This window comes from Astatotilapia calliptera, chromosome 16, assembly GCF_964374335.1.
Source record: "Astatotilapia calliptera chromosome 16, fAstCal68.1, whole genome shotgun sequence".
Classification (NCBI taxonomy): domain Eukaryota; kingdom Metazoa; phylum Chordata; class Actinopteri; order Cichliformes; family Cichlidae; genus Astatotilapia; species Astatotilapia calliptera.
The window spans coordinates 32,180,866-32,201,100 of NC_137437.1; the positions used below are offsets into that span (position 1 = coordinate 32,180,866).

The 20,235-nt window shown below is 38.5% G+C and overlaps 1 protein-coding gene across 5 annotated transcripts in view; it reads right to left on the reverse strand.

Annotated features, from left to right (window-relative positions):
* Positions 1–20,235, reverse strand: part of gulp1a (GULP PTB domain containing engulfment adaptor 1a) — a 92,802-nt gene that overhangs the window by 47,216 nt on the left and 25,351 nt on the right. The window contains exons 1-2 of one of the 5 annotated variants that reach the window (XM_080290534.1): positions 12,814–12,881; positions 4,663–4,748 (exon numbers count right to left, since the gene is read on the reverse strand). The exons of 2 other annotated variants lie outside the window; for them this stretch is intronic. The gene's annotated coding sequence lies outside the window, so the exon portion shown is untranslated. Of the gene's footprint in view, positions 1–4,662; positions 4,749–12,813; positions 12,882–20,235 lie in introns of those variants that run through there. 2 more of the 5 variants (XM_080290533.1, XM_080290537.1) reach the window with 2 other exon arrangements.

The window sequence follows — 20,235 nt, forward strand, 5'->3', positions numbered from 1 at the left end:
ATAAATTTGGCCATAACTGTTTTGGGGGATATAAAACATCTACCAAGATTGTACCAATTTCAAAATGAATGGAAGTCAACCTTTGTGTGAAAAGTAATTATATTCCCTCCAGATGCTCCTGGGGTATTATATTCACAAGAATGAGATAGATATGAGGTTACAGTGACCATCAAAATCAGTACAAGGGGAAGCTTTGGTCCACAGCAAGCACTGTGATTCAATCAACCAATCTACAGACAATGAACTCTACATCTGCGTAGGTTAAAAAAAGAAACCCAAAAACTATTTATGCAGACTCTGTAGAACCTACAAATTAAATCACAGACCTTCACCTTTCAGAGAATAAGGCTACTAAAATGTATAGCTCTGAGTTGAATCCAGAATAGTCCCATATGGAAAAGAAATAGTAAAAACTTATATGTGATTACTAATGAAAGTGGCCACTTTCATGAGTAAATCAATAAGGCGGCCAAAACATACAAGTTTCATTAAATAATTTTTCAAGGGATCTTATATCTGTTTTCACTCTTATATGCTTTTCATACAAGTTTCACACAAGACAGATACAACCTTTAAAAGATTTATATATATCTTTTCCATATGGGGTCATACAGCCTAAAATGAACTCAAAATCCTCCAGTGTAATAAAAACAGAGTCATGTAATCTGAAAGAATACAGACAACCCGCCACCAAAATGTAGTTAAGAGAAGTCTACAAAGAATTACTTGATGGGAAACAACGGGGAGTAAACGCTCAAGAAAACTTCACAAACTAGAATCCTATTACAGCATTAATGTAATAAAGCCTTTTCAGTGCTGTAGTTTTCACATCCCACGAATTCCCAGCCTAAAATCCTAACTGCAACGCAAAACCTTAATCTAAATTGGCAACTCAGAAGGTCGAAACGATTTCCTGACATTTTCAATAATGTGCCCACAAAGCTAGTACTGCTTATGTCATAATGTTATGGGAAAGAGTTTCAAATGGTCTGGCATGCATAAGAATTTTGCATCATTGTGTTTGTGGAAGAAAATATAATACAAAGGACATTTTTTGGCAAACTACAGCTGGTCAAAGAGCTTATGAACAGCTTCCCAAATGCCTGTCACCACATTCATGTTCACAATGTGGACTGTGGGGAAACCAAAACCTGTGCTTAATCTGTACACAGTATCTGGCAACCCAGGCTAGAATAGTTCTACAGTAACACACCACTCCTCCAAAAACCACAGATTGAATTTTAACTTTAGACCCATTAGTGGGTGCATTTTCTAACTTTTTTAGACCGCCCAGAACAATCTACAATTGGTTCACTTCCTTGAATGCATGCAAGAGAGTTTCATTTCGTAAAATAGCGCATATGTGATTTAGGTGTGAGGGGAGCAGATTCTCTAGTTTAAGCTCCGATGGAGGAGCCTTGGTTCTGACTGGAAAGTAAATGTGAATTCCTGGGGAAAGGAAACAGCTGAGCAAGCACTGTATATCTGAAGGGGCATGGCAGCTTCTCCAGAGTGTTTGGATAAAGACTGTACAGATCTGTCTAGAGCCATCATCTAAAGCGATGATGAATTAATGCTTATACTGCATCCCAGCCAGCGACAAGTATGTCCACTGTTTTTGTCCAGCACTGGCATTTTCTCCCCTTTAATCGCTCCAGGTTTCACAATATTCAGACCCTCCAACGCTCTTCAAATAAAGCGAAAATTCAAGTTTAAAAGCATGATCATTTTGGAAAAAAATACAGAAACCAATAGAATGGACAGAAACCCATAGTGAGCAATGCAGTACACAATAGCAGGTAGTCATTATATTTTCATTTGCCTCTGGATTGCAGGCATTTTTCACAGGAATTCAAACCCTCCTTTATTAGCGGTGACACACTCGTAAATCTTAAAGAAGGATTCATTTATGATCCAACTCTATCTCAATAATTTACCTCTAATCTACACCCCTGTTTCTGCATGATAAGACATTCTCCTGCTTCAACATAAAATCAAGCCAAAGTCATTTATACAAGGCCATATTTTACTGTTAGTAACTGCTCTAAAAGTACTGACTACATTAGAAAGCAGGGAAAGGATTATGTTTACTCTCACAAACACTCAAAAAGTCCTACAAGGCAAAGCACTCAATATGAACCAAAAGGTCAACAGAAGCTTAAATTGCTCTTATAAGATGAATGATCCACTTTTAAAATAAAAAGTCTCCAACTTTAATTCATAAGTAAGGTGCTGCCACAGAGGGATGCTACTCTAAAGTCTAGCTTTAAAAAAATAAATGCCAAAACCCATCAAAACTACAGCTTTACAGAAAGTCTTCTTCATCTTTATCGTCATGTCCTGACTGTCTGCATATCAGACCCCATCTGCCCAGACTGTCTCCAAAATAATACCTTGCAGAGGTTTACACATTCACCTAACAAGACTGACTCCTGGGTCAGTCTCCGGAGGATACCCAAATCCCTTGGGGGCTGGGTCAGGAAGTGATCCCATCAGAACAAGGAAGCAGCCTAAATGTCTGTGAAGGTTCTCAGTCATCCAGGTCATCGTATTCTAAGTAGCTTTAGGCTGCTTGCAGTATTTGTTTAGACTTTTTAGCTCAAAGAGTAAGAAAGCTTGGTTGTAAAAGCTTTTCTCTTGGGATCATGATTTTATCTTTGATTTTTACTGAAGAATACTGATAATAGAAATGAATATTAAAAGAAAAAAAGAGAAAGAAAAGAAAGAGCTCTAACACTAACTTGCATCTTATCTGGAGGCCACCAGATAGCGATAGCTGTGGTTGTAAAAAGATCTCCAGTCCTACAGAAGCATACAGGAGAGCAGCTTTCTGACCTCACCTCTGTAAACACTCATTTTGTGCCACAGCGAATAGAAAAAGGTTCTACTTTGTAAATGGCAAATAGACTGGTTCTCAAGTAGTGCTTGTCAACTCTACTTGATCACTCAAAGCACTTTATACAACATCTCTTTCACCTGTTCATACAATCACTTTTTTCTGTGCTTTTTCTACCCAAGTGCTTTCTGTCTATTCATTCATACTTCAATAAAGGCATCAGAGGACAAAATCCCAAGGATACTTGATTTGTCAATCCCAAACCAGTTACAGTCAGACCCTGTGCAAAATGGGAGAAGTTACTGTCTCAGTGGTTCTGGCCCTACTGTTACTTTTATTTACTCATGCCTATACTGAACATTTATTATCCCCCAAAGAGTTATGACTCACCCTAATCCCCTAAAGACAACCCAGTCAGAGGCGTTGAGAGGAGGGCTTATTTTTGTGGAATTGCCTTAAAGTATTCTCACAAAAAACAAAAAAAATATCTAGTGCCTCTCAATAAATAAATTGCAGCCAAGTTTCACCTCAGCTAATCTGAGTCACTGAACTTGAGCTCTTGGTTGTGTTTGTAGTGGCAGCATCATTTTTACAGTTCAGTAACAGTTCAGACCTGCTTGCAGGGTGCTGATCAGAACTAACAACCACTCCAAGGAATCCAGTTTTGCTGAGTGAGCTGTAAGGGGTATATTTAGGTGTCACTAGTACTAATTGTCATCTATCAGTGTAAAGTGGACCCATGCTAGCATAAGCTGATAACTTAGCACTCTACCCTCTTGTTCAAATACAGCCAAGTATGATTCCCAAAAGACAAAATGAAAGCAGGTATAATGCCATAGTTGAGTCTTCAAAAAAAACAAAAAAAACAGGTGACTTCCCAGTGGATATATCCAACTTTTATAGGCAGTCTATGATTTGAACACACAAGAGGATTTAATATAAACAGTTCATCATCCAGAGGTAATAAAAGTTGACTAATTAATAAATTGGTACTTGTGGTTTGGACAACATCTAACAAGCTACAGCTTATATTAGTAATGACAGCTCACGGCGGCTGCTCATCACGGTAAACCAACATAGTTTGTGGCAGGCAGGTTCTCCGACTGAGCAGCAGTCACAAACATTGCCTGAGCATGAGAGATGAAGAGATTTGTCACTGTAAATGCAGCTGATAGGAATGCAAACAACGTCTAAGCTGACTAAACCTGGCGTTAAACAAAAACTGAAGCAGAACAGTTCATGAACAAGTATTATCAATACGCAATTAAGTCGTTTCCAAATCTGCACAGCAATAAAAATGCAGCTTATTTTACTTCGACGTCAGTTCATATATTTTGTGACTTACAGGTGTGCATATGAGAGGGTTTCAAAAACTTCTGGGAACCACTGACCTAGAATATATGGACAGCAACATAACAATGTATATCATTCTATAATATTTTCCAGCACTGCTTGAATTTGAAAGATGTGCTTCTAAAGGAAAAAAGAATCAAAATGTCACCGGTGAGCATAAATACATTTTTTTAAGAAAGATAAAAGAACATGGCATCGGACTGTCGCCTCACTCCTGTCTGCGTTTATCACAAAGCAGCGGAACCATGACGAGAATATACACAGCTGAATTATGTGTCAGAGCTGTAGGTGTGATTGCTACCATATGCCATCTACCGTCTCCCACAGTCACAGTGATATTCACTGTTCAGAACAATAAGCACGTGCATTAGCAGGATCTCAAAGGAAGAGGATTGAAGCATGCTGTATAACCATGACGACACATAATTATAACTTCAAAGACAGCTCGGAAGATAGCTGATAATGTTTCTTACTGTTACTGTAGACTATTGATGTTCAGGTGTTTTTGTTGTGAGTCACTCATCTAAAGGCTGATGGCTGCTCATTAGTGCTGCATCATCTGTAAATAGAAAGAAATAAGAAAAAAACCACTTAAGACTCAAGCTTTCAGAGATGAAAGATTATTCCTGCAGGTCTACTCTCTGATTACATCAAGCAGAAGTCCATATCTTTGCATCTAAGACTCTTTCCCCGTATCCAGGTGATCCTCAATTCTTTAAGTTACCTAGCTGACAACTTAGCATGCAACCCTTTCAATTAAACAAAACACACATGCACGAGCGGCTGACATGAGTGGCTGTCTACATCAATACAAAGCCATGGAGGAAGAAGGACAAGTTTAAACTTAGGCTGCACACATCCAATGCAAATCCTTCCAATACCCTTGATAAGTAAGAAAAATGCATGTACTGTGATTGTCCAAAAGACCATTGTGAGCAGTCAGGGGAAAAGTCATAAATGAAAAAATATATATAAATAATACAATCAGTGCATACATAGACTGTACAAGCATAGTTATTATAGGTGCTGACTTAGCTTCCAGTGCAATCAAGCACCTTGGATTTTGTCTCATTTCTCATTTCCAATGCTATAAAGTATTTTTATTCATTCAGACTACTGGATTTACAGCACCGACCCAGCTGTAGAGATTTGTTGGTCTTTGGTGTTTATCAATGGTTTAAAGAAGGCAAACACATTGATCACTCACTGTCAAAAATAAAAAAGTAAGAAAAAAAAATCAATGCTGCACTGATCTGGCAATCAGAAAACGAAAGCTGTATGATGGCTGAACCCATTTTATACACTCTGATGCAAGTTTTGTCTTTACAAGTAGCACAATCTCCAACTTCAAACCTTCTACAACAATCCCAGTCTGAGTTAAAGAAAACAAAGTATCGAGTTTTTAGCCAACTTTACAGCCAGTAAGAAAAAAAAGATGAAAAATACACTCATAACAAACTAACCCTTTAAAGATGAATGATACCCGTCTGCACTCTGCAGTGATTACATTAAGCAGACATCTACAGTGGGGCAAAAAAGTATTTAGTCAGCCACCGATTGTGCAAGTTCCCCCACTTAAAATAATGACAGAGGTCAGTAATTTGCACCAGAGGTACACTTCAACTGTGAGAGACAGAACGTGAAAAAAAAAATCCATGAATCCACATGGTAGGATTTGTAAAGAATTTATTCGTAAATCAGGGTGGAAAATAAGTATTTGGTCACCTCAAACAAGGAAAATCTCTGGCTCTCACAGACCTGTAAGGTCTTCTGTAAGAAGCTTTTCTGTCCCCCACTCGTTACCTGTATGAATGGCACCTGTTTGAACTCATCATCTGTATGAAAGACACCTGTCCACAGCCTCAAACAGTCAGACTCCAAACGCCGCCATGGCCAAGACCAAAGAGCTTTCGAAGGACACCAGGAAAAGTATTGTAGACCTGCACCAGACTGGGAAGAGTGAATCTACAATAGGCAAGCAGCTTGGTGTGAAAAAATCAACTGTGGGAGCAATCATCAGAAAATGGAAGACATACAAGACCACTGATGATCTCCCTTGATCTGGGGCTCCACGCAAGATCTCATCCCGTGGGGTCAAAATGATCATGAGAACGGTGAGCAAAGATCCCAGAACCACACGGGGGGACCTGGTGAATGACCTGCAGAGAGCTGGGACCAAAGTAACAAAGGTCACCATCAGTAACACACTACAACGGCAGGGAATCAAATCCCGCAGTGCCAGACGTGTTCCGCTGCTGAAGCCAGTGCATGTCCAGGCCCGTCTGAAGTTTGCCAGAGAGCACATGGATGATACAGCAGAGGATTGGGAGAATGTCATGTGGTCAGATGAAACCAAAGTAGAACTTTTTGGTATAAACTCAACTCGTCGTGTTTGGAGGAAGAAGAATACTGAGTTGCATCCCAAGAACACCATACCTACTGTGAAGCATGGGGGTGGAAACATCATGCTATGGGGGTGGAAACATCATGCTATGGGGCTGTTTTTCTGCCAAGGGGACAGGACGACTGATCCGTGTTAAGGACAGAATGAATGGGGCCATGTATCGTGAGATTTTGAGCCAAAACCTCCTTCCATCAGTGAGAACTTTGAAGATGAAACGAGGCTGGGTCTTCCAACATGACAATGATCCAAAACACACCGCCCGGGCAACAAAGGAGTGGCTCCGTAAGAAGCATTTGAAAGTCCTGGAGTGGCCTAGCCAGTCTCCAGACCTCAACCCCATAGAAAATCTGTGGCGGGAGTTGAAAGTCCGTGTTGCTCGGCGACAGCCCCAAAACATCACTGCTCTCGAGAAGATCTGCATGGAGGAATGGGCCAAAATACCAGCTACTGTGTGTGCAAACCTGGTAAAGACCTATAGTAAACGTTTGACTTCTGTTATTGCCAACAAAGGTTATGTTACAAAGTATTGAGTTGTATTTTTGTTATTGACCAAATACTTATTTTCCACCCTGATTTACAAATAAATTCTTTACAAATCCTACCATGTGAATTCATGGATTTTTTTTTCACATTCTGTCTCTCACAGTTGAAGTGTACCTCTGGTGCAAATTACTGACCTCTGTCATCATTTTAGGTGGGGGAACTTGCACAATCGGTGGCTGACTAAATACTTTTTTGCCCCACTGTATATATTTCTTCCTTGTCCATCTACATGTTGTGTATTAAAACAATCTAAGAAAAGCAATTTATAGACTAAAGCGTTTAAGACTGCTTTTCTCACTGTGTTGAAATCATCCAAGTCATACAGAGGCTCTTCACAGTAATTTATTGGTAGGTGGACGGCAATAAGCAACCCCTGGGGTGTAAAAAATACTAATAATAATGAGAACAAACACTGCAATCAGTCAATAAGGATATAACTGAAAAAGTGGGTGAAATATATTTTTATTACATTAGTTCGTGCCTGATGAATGAGGTGCAGACTTAGCTCATGGTGTAATCAAGCACCATGAGCCTGGTCTCATGTCCAATACCTTAAACTATTTTTATTCATTCAGACTATTGGATTTACAGCACCGTCCCAGCTATAGAGATTTGTGGGCCTTCAGTGTTTATTAATGGCTTAAAGAAAGCAAACAAACACACTGATCAATCACTCTCAAAAATGCAATGTTGAAAAAACCAGGGAAAAATCAATGATATGCTTGTGTGGCACTCAGAAACCAAAAGCCATATGACAGCTGAGCCCATTTACTAGAACGCCACGTCTGCTTTGCCTTTATAAGATCTGCAATCCCAGGTTTCTTCTAAAGTGAATCTTGTTTTTACATTTTATCACAGAAGTGGAGATTCTATCAAACCTTCACTGTACTGTGACATTTTTCAGCATGATATCAGAGTTCAAATTAGTACTTCAGAAAGGACACACTCGAGATTAAAGTGTGCTGTCTGCACATTTGATAAATGAGGGCCAAAGTTTTCTATTATGTGTTAGCCTGTAGTAATGCATAGTTATCATAAAAGTGCCTGAGGAATTTGTGGGGAAATGACATTCAGAGATAGATTTAAAGGGCACAGACTGTGGAAGGTGTTGCATTAATTTGAGCTAGGTGACTTCCCCCTGTGAGATTTTGTTGATATATACACTGCTGGATATGGAAATACAGGTTTTGCAATTTTAAAGTCAGCATGTGAGGCATTTCTGGCAACACAGATGATACAATAGTCAGCGTACTGTATGAGGTCAGACCTCGAGCAACACTAATAATATGTTTAGAGCAACCTTCTTGCTAGACTTCTGACCTTAATTTGTAAATATGTGAGAAGATAAAGAAGCCATATCATAGACACGATAAAACAAAATAAATTTCAAATAGTTAATGTAGTTTGGAACATTGAACGATAAGATTTCTCATTTCGGCACATTTAGTGAGAGGAAATTTTACACTGTCCAGCTATTGAGACCATATAGTCAAAAAGAGCAGCTAAGCTTTTAGTATTATTATGTTTCAGCAGTACATATATCTTTGCATCGTATGTATGCTATGTATATCCATCCATTTGCTTCCGCTTATCCTTTTCAGGGTCGCGGGGGGCGCTGGAGCCTATCCCAGCTGTCATAGGGCGAGAGGCGGGGTACACCCTGGACAGGTCGCCAGTCTGTCGCAGGGCTAACACACAGGGACAGACAACCATTCGCACTCATATTCACTCGCACATTCACACCATTCACACAATGGCAATTTGGATTTTCCAATTAACCTATCCCCTCAAGCTGCATGTCTTTGGACGGTGGGAGGAAGCCAGAGTACCCGGAGGGAACCCACGCAAACACGGGGAGAACATGCAAACTCCACACAGAAAGACCCCGGCCTGATGTTGGAATTGAACTCAGGACCTTCTTGCTGTGCGGCAACAGTGCTAACCACCGTGCCACCGTGCTATGTATATATAAATAGAAAATAAAAAAGGGCTTCAAGTCCAACCTTGTGGTACACCACAGGTAATGTGAGCTACAGGTGATGAACTGTTACCCATGTTGACAGAACTTGGACTTTTGAAGTAAGCTAACAAAAGCAAAGTGGATAAAGATAAAACTATCCATAGCACAGAGGCAGCCAAAAACCAGAAGCCTCGGTATGAGCAATGGATCAAAGAATTTACGAGGGAAACTACAGAGATGAGTGAAAAAAAGAAAAGGGTTATTGTCTTTTATCTGTTGAAGTTATAAACATAACAGAAAGTGATGTAACTGCTTTTTTTTTTGGCAAGGTAAAATATGCCAGGCAAAGGTGGGAGCACAGCAGCTCACTGTCAGTTAATTAACTGTACCTCTTATCAGCAGCAGAGCACTTCATTTTTGATTATTTAAGCGAGAGATCCTGTAGCTTACTCTGGTTTATAAAGTTTAATCATTACATTTATTATGAAAATATTTTGCATTGAAGAAAAGTACATTTTTTGTTTGTATATGCTATCAGTTTTATATACAAAGAAAATCAAAATGTGCAAAAAGTGGTACTGGCAGGTTAAACTTACAAAACAATGGAATGGGTCAAGAAAATTCCAATTGGTGCATCTCTACTGTAAAGTAAAAGAATAAAGCAAAAGAAATACATTAAATGCATTAAATATATCAAAAAGAAAGACATTATATATGATTTTATTCATATGTACCTTCAGTGAAACGCAATGTCTTTTTTTTAGCTTTTGACTTTGTAACTAAATCTCAACATTGATTCAATTTCTTGATTAGTGGTTTTCTATCTGTTGTGGGTGGTTTCACAGTTACAGGTAATACCATATTTGGGGCATAAATTGGTATTACCCAATATATACAGACCAAAGGTATATTTATTTGTATTTTAAGTAATAGATTTTATGCATTTCATTATCTGAAACTATATGACCACCTAGAAGGACACCAACAACTATACTTGTAGTTGATAAGCATACTTTACAGTCATTTTATCTGATAAGTTGTCTATAATGTTTCATAATGACTGATTGATGTCACATGAAAAATCTCACACTAAAAGTGCAGAGTTTGAGTGTTTGACTTATTGCTCTCATCTATGCACACTGGTGGCATGTGAAGTTCTGCCAGAAACCTCTATGTATTTCTTAGTACTGCAAGTCCACCGTTCTATCACAATGTATCAGGAAAAGTCCATTTTTGGCATACAGAGAAACAAAAACAAAAACTTCATCATGAAAACCTGCACTAGTTTAGATAAGGAAAAGTTTCAGAGACGAAAAAGAGATGTGTGTCTTCTCTTAGATTCAAAACTCAAAATCCAAGCCCTCTCTCCTCTCTTAAAATCTAATCCTTCCCTTCTCCATGTTGCCATTTCCATCTCAGCAAAAACAAAGGTGACATGATCAAATTTATCCCCTCTCCAGCTGAGAAATAATGCAAAATGGATTTTCTTCAGCAATACTTTCTCACCTTTCTGGCTTCCCACAGTGTGTATTATACTGAATAACAGTGGTGAATGGATTAACAAACAGCCTGTCATTTCCATATCCCCTCAAGCACTAAGTTTATGTTTCAGAAATGTGGCTTTACAAAACAGAGAGTGGAATCTTATTAAGGAAACAGGTGTTTAGGTTGTAACGGTTACCATCAAATTTACTTTAAATGTAGGTTGTAAACAGTCCAGTTATTTAAATTAAAAGCGATATCTACCAAGGAGGCAATTCAGTACCCTGCACAAAAAATGTTTAAAAAAAAAAAAAAAGAGCCTACAATGACAGGCTTCAGTCTGAGCATGTTGGTAAAGCACGTGCAGGAATATGACAGAGGATCACGGCACCATTCTGATGAAAGTAATTTATTCTGCTCCTCCTCATTAGGAGAAAGCCAATCACCCAAAAATCATAATTAAGATATGATGACAGCGAGAGGCTTGAAGTCACAAGGACAGGGGTGGGTGACTTGTTATGAAAGAGCGAGGTCTGCTGGATTAATCCTCTTAGGCAAGTTTTGACAGCTAGGCAGAAAGTGGACTCAAAAACAAACTATGAAACACGCCTTGATCTGGAATTCCAAGTAAAGTCAAGTTTATTCATATGGTCCAATATTAAACATGACTCAAAGGGACTTAGAGGCTCAGGACACGAACCCGGCTCAACTTTTTTAAGAGAAGAAAAAACTTCCAAAAGAATACAAAGAGAAAGTATTCATACGAGTATAATCACACAAGAGGATTACAATTAGTGCAATAGTAAATCTGACACGGTATATTTCATCTAATCAAGTCAGAGTGATATGCCCCATGGAGGAATGAAACAAGTCAAATTAAATCTTGCAATAACTTCTTCAAAATATGCCAGAAGCTGTTGACCACCAGACAGACAAACAAGTGGATAAAGTAATTGCGGAGGATGTGTGTTTCTAAATGGTTGAGGTCATGGTGGGGTAGCATCTACCATCCTGACCCATATAATAATCCTCTTTCAAAAATAAACTCTTCTAAACGTATCGAACCCTTTTTCTCCCTCTGGGCTCCATAACGAAAGTTTCCTGATAGCAAAACACCATCATGTGAGCAGCAGCACAGATCCAGTACCAAACATGCTGGAAGTGGTAGATAAGAGAGAGGATATCCAGATAGCACCAGACTGGCTCTAGCCCATCTCACTTCCTGAGGGGCAGGACTCTGCATACGCTGGGCAGATGTCAAGGTTTTAGTACAGAATGTGCAAGCTGGCATTAACATCTTGAAACCTGCAGTGTTCTGACCCAAACACAGAAACTTCAGACAGCTTTCGACAGCTTTCTTGGAAGCGTTTGAGAAAAAAGCCAGTGCAGGGACTCTGTGACTTGTAGGCTTTTTAAATGGCTCATTTTTCATGCTACATTAGGGTTTCCACAGCATTAAATGACAACGGGAAAAGATTATGTATGTGTGCTTTAAATAACACCACTATAAATTGATACAGAATACCATATGAAGCTTTATGGGATGCTGTAATAGAGATCATGGCTTAATAACGGTTTTAATTTTATATCTTTGATGATTAGATCACTGATAATCCCAGTAATGGAACTGTCATTCATGTTTATACTATTCATATGAAAGTGGGTCACAATTTATTTTGGCTGGGACAGAATTTTTGTCACCAGTTTTTGCAAAGATGGTACTGGATACACTTGTACACTGGAGCCAAGGAGAAGAAGAAAAACACGTAATTAGAAATGAAATATCCCTTATTTGTTGGTATTACAAAGGCGAGATGAAAACAAATGCTCTAGGTAAAGCATAACAGACAATAAAATTGGCTTCAAAAAATTTGGCCATCAGCCATTATCAATGTTTTAATCAGACACATTGCTAGCACCCTCAGTCTGTTACCAATGAACAGATGCAGTAGACTGTTATAAATTCCAATCAATGATAAACACAGCAAAGCAGATTATGCAGACATGTAAAGAAAATTATGTGAACAAGTCCAGTTGTAATTGTTATTGTAAAATGATTTACGTATGAAAGGTTTAGTTTAAGCTCTTTCAAACCATAAACAAGTAGTTTATTTTAACTAAACCCAACCAATGCCAAACTAAACACCATAAAAAAGCAATAAAAGTAAAGAGTAGGGAAAACCACAAGTTAAAAAACCAGGCAAGGGAAATTAGAAAGATGGGTCTTAGACTCACATGCTCAGTTGAAGGTTGAACTGAATATACTTCCTAATGGAGACTAATGCCATTTCAAAGCAGAAACACTCCCACATGCTTATCAGGAGTGAAAACAGCTGGTGATACTGGCCATTTAATGAGCTGGTGAAAATCTGTAAGAAGAATCAGCCTTTCTCAGCAGCATTTTTTTTAGCAAATCCCAGCTTGTTTGGAAGTTAGGGACAAAGGGCATGACCAGTCATGATACTGTTTTTCTGGCGCAGATGGCTTTAAGCGTGGTAGATTGAGGCTGGACATTTCAACCTCAAAAGAGCCCTGTTTGACTGAGCCACGTTGCATTTACTTCTGTAGTTTATGCAACAATAAAGCAAGCACAAGCATGTCTGAGAGCGAGAGCCGTATGTCAGCATGCAATGACGATATAGTATCTAAACTGCTATTGTTTAAAAAGGGAGCTACTTTAACAACCTCCAACAATACACAAGAAAGCTGTTCCTGCTAAAGGTGAAAACAACAAACTTGCTTCCCCACTTGAGCCAAAAACACAGCATTCAGTACACCCAGGCTACGAGGGAGGAGATACTAGCAGCTGGCAACCCAACCCAAAAGATGCACATCACTGAGCATTACTGGAGCACTCACAAGCTCGATTCCATATGACTGGAAGAGCAAACAGTGGGTGGAAATTACTGATGAAGTAACACGGTGGAAAAGCAGGGCTTTAAGAAGCTGGCTAAATGCTTAACTCAAGAGAAAACATCCCAGGTGGAAAATATGTTTCTGTTTTATTATGTGACAATGTTGTGCCGGCTCCTGAAGAGTTAAAGGGTTAAGTTAGTGTTAAACTGTTTAATAGTAGTAGGATCATTGTACTGTTGCTTAAAATTCCCAGAGTCAACACTACCTAGGCACTTTTTGTGCGTACACTGACTTATGTTGTGTCACTGGATATAATGCGATGTCACTAATGTTGCACAATATTGCTGCTGGTGCTGGCTCCTTGTATCAATATAAATCCCACTTTAAATGAGTTACTGTCACCAGTGACAGAAGCGTATTGGAAAAGAAGGACAGAAAATGCCCTTTATTTACTCATAAACGCTGCTGCCTGCGAACTCCGAGCATCAATAAAACATTCAGCTTTTTCCTTTTTTCTACATCATGAAATTTCAGTACTGCAAATTTTCTTTATCTCATTTTGAGGCGATATTGCCCATCGTGAAATATGTTATTGCATGTTATTCTTCTTTTGAACAGCCATTATTATTAATAAGTAGAAAAAAGGACCTTAAAGATAATTATTTTAAACTACTCTGAAATAACCACTCATGTCCAAACATCAGTGTATTTGGTTGAAGATATACACATTAAAGTTACAACAGGGCCGAGCCACACTTTCATGTAGTACCACTTTCTACCACAAGATACTGTAGCAAGTCAACTAACAACACATCGTGGGTGGTATGGGGAAGGAAATTCTTTTGAAGAAATGGGGGTGGAGCTTGAAAGAAATAAGTGTTAAATAAATAAAAAACAAAACAATTAAAAATAAAATACCTCACACAGTCCCTGGTGAAATGCTGCCCCCAGATGGTGAAAGTTTTAGTTAATGCCACGGTGTTTAAAAACAGCTAGCAAATGCACAATTAAATCCCGTTCCCAAGATTTGGGATACATATGAGCAAGTTCAGTGCAGTGCAGTGGAAGCGGATGATCTGCTGTAAGAACACCTGTAAGAAGACGATGAGCAAGGAATTCATGGGAGTATACGCACATAACGGCAGATGTAAATCCTGCTTTGCAATCTCTCCTTAGAAACACAGCTCAAGCTTTATGCTGATTAGCATCTATTTCACGTCATGGTGTTTACAGCAGTTTGTGTTGATTTTGTATTTGTTTGAGTTGAATCGTCCAGTAAATTATTGGCAGAAAGATGGCAAAAATGTTCAGTGTGTAAATACCACTGGGAGGGGAAAATTGAGTTTAGCATATAATGAATAAAACAAGGTCTGAATAAGTCATTTGAAAGTGGAGAAGTACTTAAGAGATGGGAATTGTTTTTTTATCATTATATTATACTGAATCCCACAAGATTTACAAGCAAAACACACACACACACACACACACACACACACACACACACACACACACACACACACACACACACACACTTTGCTGCAGAAAAAGCTGCATCCCTTTCGGTAAGAACCTACAGCAGCTTTAATGCACAACCTGACCTAGTTAAGGCACTAACTGATATTCCTTGTCAACCTCAGACAAGCTAGGCTGAACTGTATTTCCACACGTGCAAAGAAACCTTAATCAGCCTTCCCCTCAGTGTGCACAGAGCGAGACTGTTGGCTGACATAGAGAGCAACAAGGGGATTTGTATTATTGATAAAACATTACCAGAACACCTCCCTGATTTGGAATAAATATAGAAGCACATCTCTGCTTCTGCTGAGCCAGCCTACCCAAGTACAATAAACTGTTTTACCTCTAAGTGTGGAAGTGAATTCTACTGTTTTCCTCATGTGGTTTCAGCCTTTTGACAGACAACAAATACCCCTGGCTGAGCATTAAACTCAAAGCTGAACAGATCTGTTCTACCATTGTCACTGTGTTGATACTCACAGAAGCACCTGTGCAAGTCAAATCAAAAGACAATGCTTTCTGCAAAAAATCATCCTGGTGTGAGAAACAGTCTGCACTTAAATGTGCTTTTTGTAAGTGAATAACAAGAATGGTACAAGAATGATAAAGCACGTGTCAGTGGGGGTAGCCTGACACCTGGGTAATTGAGTATCTTTATCTTCAATGTGAAGAAAATACCTGTAATTATAACTTAAATGTACATTTCAACAACATTTTTAATAACAGTCGCACAAAACATTTATAATTTTACCTTCATAACATCTTCTTCATTAAAAAGTTGTTTATTTATTTATACAGCACAAAACCACAACATAATAATGTATGTAACCTTATCTTTTCCACTGAGCAAGCAAGCAAAATAATATTTAAATGGTTCATTTCATTTAAGTTGGAAGTACAATGCAATTCAAAAAGTATAAACTACCACAGAGATTCAGAACCACTAAACTTTATTAACTAACTTTGCTCGTACCCAGTTCAGTCCTGTTTTTCTCTTGAAACTGAACACATTCAACAAGATCTGAAAACATTTCTCAGAGATTTTGGTCCACCACCAGTCTGAACTGTTGATACAAGGCAGGATAAATCATTGTTTCCATGTTGTTTATGCCAAATTCTGGCCATAACACCCAGATGTCATAGCAGAAATCAAGACTCCTTAGGCAACGTTTTTCCAGTCTGTTGTCCAATTATTGTGCTCCCGTGTGAGCTCTGCTTTGCTGTTCTTAGCTGACAGGAATGGCACTCGGATTGATTTTCTTCTGTTGTAGTTCATTTGCTTGTAGGTTCAATGTGTGCAATGAGAGATGCTCCTCTGCATGCCTTACATGTTATGAGTGGTTGTATGAGTTACTGTTGCCTTCCTATCAGGATGAAGCAGTCTGGTATTCTCTTCTGACCTCTGACATCAACAAGGCATTTTCACCCAGAGAACTGACACTCACTGGATTTTTTTTTTTTTTTTTGACCAGCCTAGAGATGATTTTGTGGGAAAAATCCCAGCAGATCAGCAGTTTCTGAGATACTCCGATAAGTCCGTCTGGCACCAACAACTATGACTCAAATAACCTTTCTTCCTCATTCTGATGCTTAGTTTGAACTTCAGCAGATTGTCTTGACCATGTATACATGACTAAATGCACTGAGTTGTTGCTATGTGACTGTTAATATCTAATCGGGCTGATGGCTCTATGACCATAAGATGTACACAAGATATAGCAAGTGACTATTAAAAATATTCACTTTGTCAACAAAAAGAAATGCACCAGTAGCATAGTAAAATTATAAGATCCATAAGTTAAAATCTAATTTAAAAAAAAAAAAAAGCAGAAATAAAATAGTAACTGGTAAATTTTAGTATACCAAAAGATGATGACCTCAGGGATCAATGACAGGTGGATGCCACTTGTTTCCCAGCTTTGCATTAAACTGATGTTATCCTTATGATTAGATTCATAATAAATTGAATCTACTTCACTGTAATTTCATACCATGTTGTGTACAGTTTAACTGACACTTGGAACACAGACATTTGTTTAGACTGATGCTCTTTAAAATGAACTTGTAAGAAAGGAGTGGCTGTGAGAAAACAAAGACTGTGTTTCTGCCAGTCTGTGGACTGATTTCAAATGAGAGCTTAGTGAAATTGTGTGTCTGCAGAACTGCCTGTTTATGTCCTGTCCTCAACATTGTGGGAGGTGGGACATCTGTCCACTTATTTTTACTATAATAGGCTTAATCCCTCCTATGTGAACAAGGCTGTCTTGTTGGACTGGTAAGTTCTTTTTCTGCATGTTGGAAGTAGGAAATAGATATGAGATGGACAGCACCTTCTAAAAACACACCAGTGGAAACGCCTTCCATAACTGCAGCCATTTTCAAATCCAAATTAAACTTTGTGTTTCCTTTGGTGCACTTAAGGAAACTTAAACACTGTACCCTCAGAAAAATAGAATATATTTAGGGTGGGGGAAATAATTATTTGGTCTCCTGCTGAATTAATACATTTACTCACAGAATCTAGTTTTTATGGTAGTTTCATTTTAATGTAGAGAGACAGAATATTAACCATTAAAATCCCTTAAAACACACTACGTATATAAAAGTTATTTCATTTCTTTGGAACTCAGCAAACATACAAATTCAGCAGGGGATCAAACAACTGTTTCCCCAACTGTATATCACTATTTTATATAGTACTTTTACTTTTATTGGTTTCTTTTTTTAATCTTTGCTCAATGTTTACTTTTCAGTGCCTTTCAGTGGTCTAACGGTTTGCTTGGACTATGTACAGTAGTGACATCAAGTACTAAATCACTTTAAATGCACTTTCTCTTGATTATTAATCTCACCGTTTGCTTATGGCTGCTTTGTAGTTATAATTGTTCCACTAAACAGTATACATTTTATATGTTGATTATAAAGGCTGAGCTTGAATAAACAGAATGTCTCAATTTATTGCCTCCTTAAATGACAGGTGTACAACATCTAAACACTCAGCCAATTGCTTTAGACCTCGATGTTACAGTGCTCATCCAGTGACAGCTCATACTCTAATAAGTGCAAACCAGTCAAGAGTAAGATTTTTGACTGGTTTCCCTTAATTCATCCAAGGGCTGGAAACACACAGAGACTAAGCTTGAGGCTCAACCAAACAAGGCTGTATACAGCAAACGCTGAACAACAGTTCATCTGTGATTGAAAGACTGTCGTCAGAGTTCCAAATGAGTCAGAGTCTTTATGCCTTGTTTTTCAGAAAGTCCAAGTGCGGTACAGTGTCCTTATTGATAGCTGTTAGAAAAATGATCTCTCTCTCCGTATCATATCTTCCCAGAAAAAGAGGCCTTGCATTAAGGCAAGCACAGAACAGTCCAGTTAATCCACAGAAATCATAACCCTGACACTGGCATGTTGCTTCATTCATAAAAACAGACACAGAGTTGCTCTCCCACTCGCCGCAAAGCTACTTCTACAGTAACAGGAGTATTGTTGAAATCACGCTGAGACAATTCTGGTTGTTATGGCTTCGAGGACATGCATTCATAGCCTGTCAGACCACTCTAATTAATTCAGTTTGCCATGGCCAGAATGAAAGGGGAAAATCTTCCATCTGAGGACACAAAAATTGGACTCGCTGACTTCCCAGGAATTATAGAATTGATTACAAAATTTGACTTATTGTCTAAAAAGGCTTGGCTCCACACTGGTACTGTCAGGCTTTTCAGAAATGAGTCAAACCTCTTTAATCTTGTGCTGCAGGACTGTTTTGGGGGTTTGAGAGAAGCTGGTGAAGCTGCGTTTAGTTTTATATATTTCTGTTTGCTGGTACGCTCCACTGATTAGGTATACTTGTATATTAAAGTCATTATGTGCCATTCATCATGCTAAAAGCAAGACTGAATATTACATTTCTCTTTTTTTTTATCCAAGACATCTGAATTTGCAAGTAGTAGCTGTTTGTTTGTTTTTTAATTGAGGTTTTTTAAAATAAGCGCAAGAAAAGCCAAATCCAGGCTGTTTTCTTTGCTTTTCTGTGAATATGCATTCCCTAAGAAGCCAACAGAGCGTATTAGCAAAGCAAAAGTTTTGCTTTCCTGCTTTTGGTCAAATACAAACTGCTGCCTGTAAGTTAACACATCATTTTGTACTAAATGGACTGAAAAATGGTTCATTCAAGGCTGCTGTTAGACTGCCTTTTTAAGTCAAAATCTTTTTCTCCCACATGTCTCCCGGGGCCCAGTTGTCAATCGAGCACAACAGGGGTTCCTCTCTCTCCATCCTTGTTTCCTGACTGTGTTACTAACACCCCCAAAAATCCTCTCATGTCGACAATCCTTTGCAGCTCTCCTCTGCAAACTCTGTGAGAAGTTATATATTTGTTTCTCTAAAGGATTTCCGAATTATTGCTTTTAATAAATAAAAAAAACGACTTAAAGTTACAGAGAAACAGAGCTGCGCTCCATTAAAACATAGTCTTCACAGTTACAGTATTGTGCTGTGAAAATGTGATACTCATTTAAAGAGTCAGACAGGTCTTCTAATGGCTCAATTCAGAGCTATAAACTTGTCAGAGAAGTGAAGATATTCTTCAGTGAGTCGAATCTGCACAGAGTCACAGAGAGGCTAAGCTGCATTTTTAGCACGCTCACATTACTGGTTCAGCGTGAGGTTAAACTCAGCAGTGGCTTTTACTCTGAATCTATTCTGGGAAAAGCGACCTTTTTCAGTCTGCTGACCTTTGTAAACATCACAGCTGCTGTGATGTGTTGACAGCTGGCTTCGGTTTTGATTTTGAATTTGACGAGAACGCGTTAGACGATAGGTTGGATCCACTGTGACAGCAAATCATCTGTTTTCATTATCTTTATTGTCCACTGCACAAAACATTGTCAAGTGTGACACTCTAAAGACAGGGCAGCAGGAGTATTCTTTAAACTGAGCCCCTCTAATATAGTAAAACATGGAGACAAGTTGAGTGCTTGAGGGACAGATGAAGACTTTAAGCTTAGATAATAACACTCTTGTATTTAAGCACGTACTGCGAGGACAAGGATTTTAATAGTGACACAGCATGAAAGAAGAGTTAGAGTAGACAAGCAGGACACTTTAGAGACTTTATTCTTAAAGTCACCTTTGCACAAGAATGTCCTTGCAGTTGCTCACATGCTGAATGATAAACAGAAAATGGGGAGTTATAGCTCTAATATCACCTTTTAATGTGATAATTTCAATTAAAAAAATAATCAATATGAAATAGGTCTTTTCTAAATATGTGTAAAAGGAAAA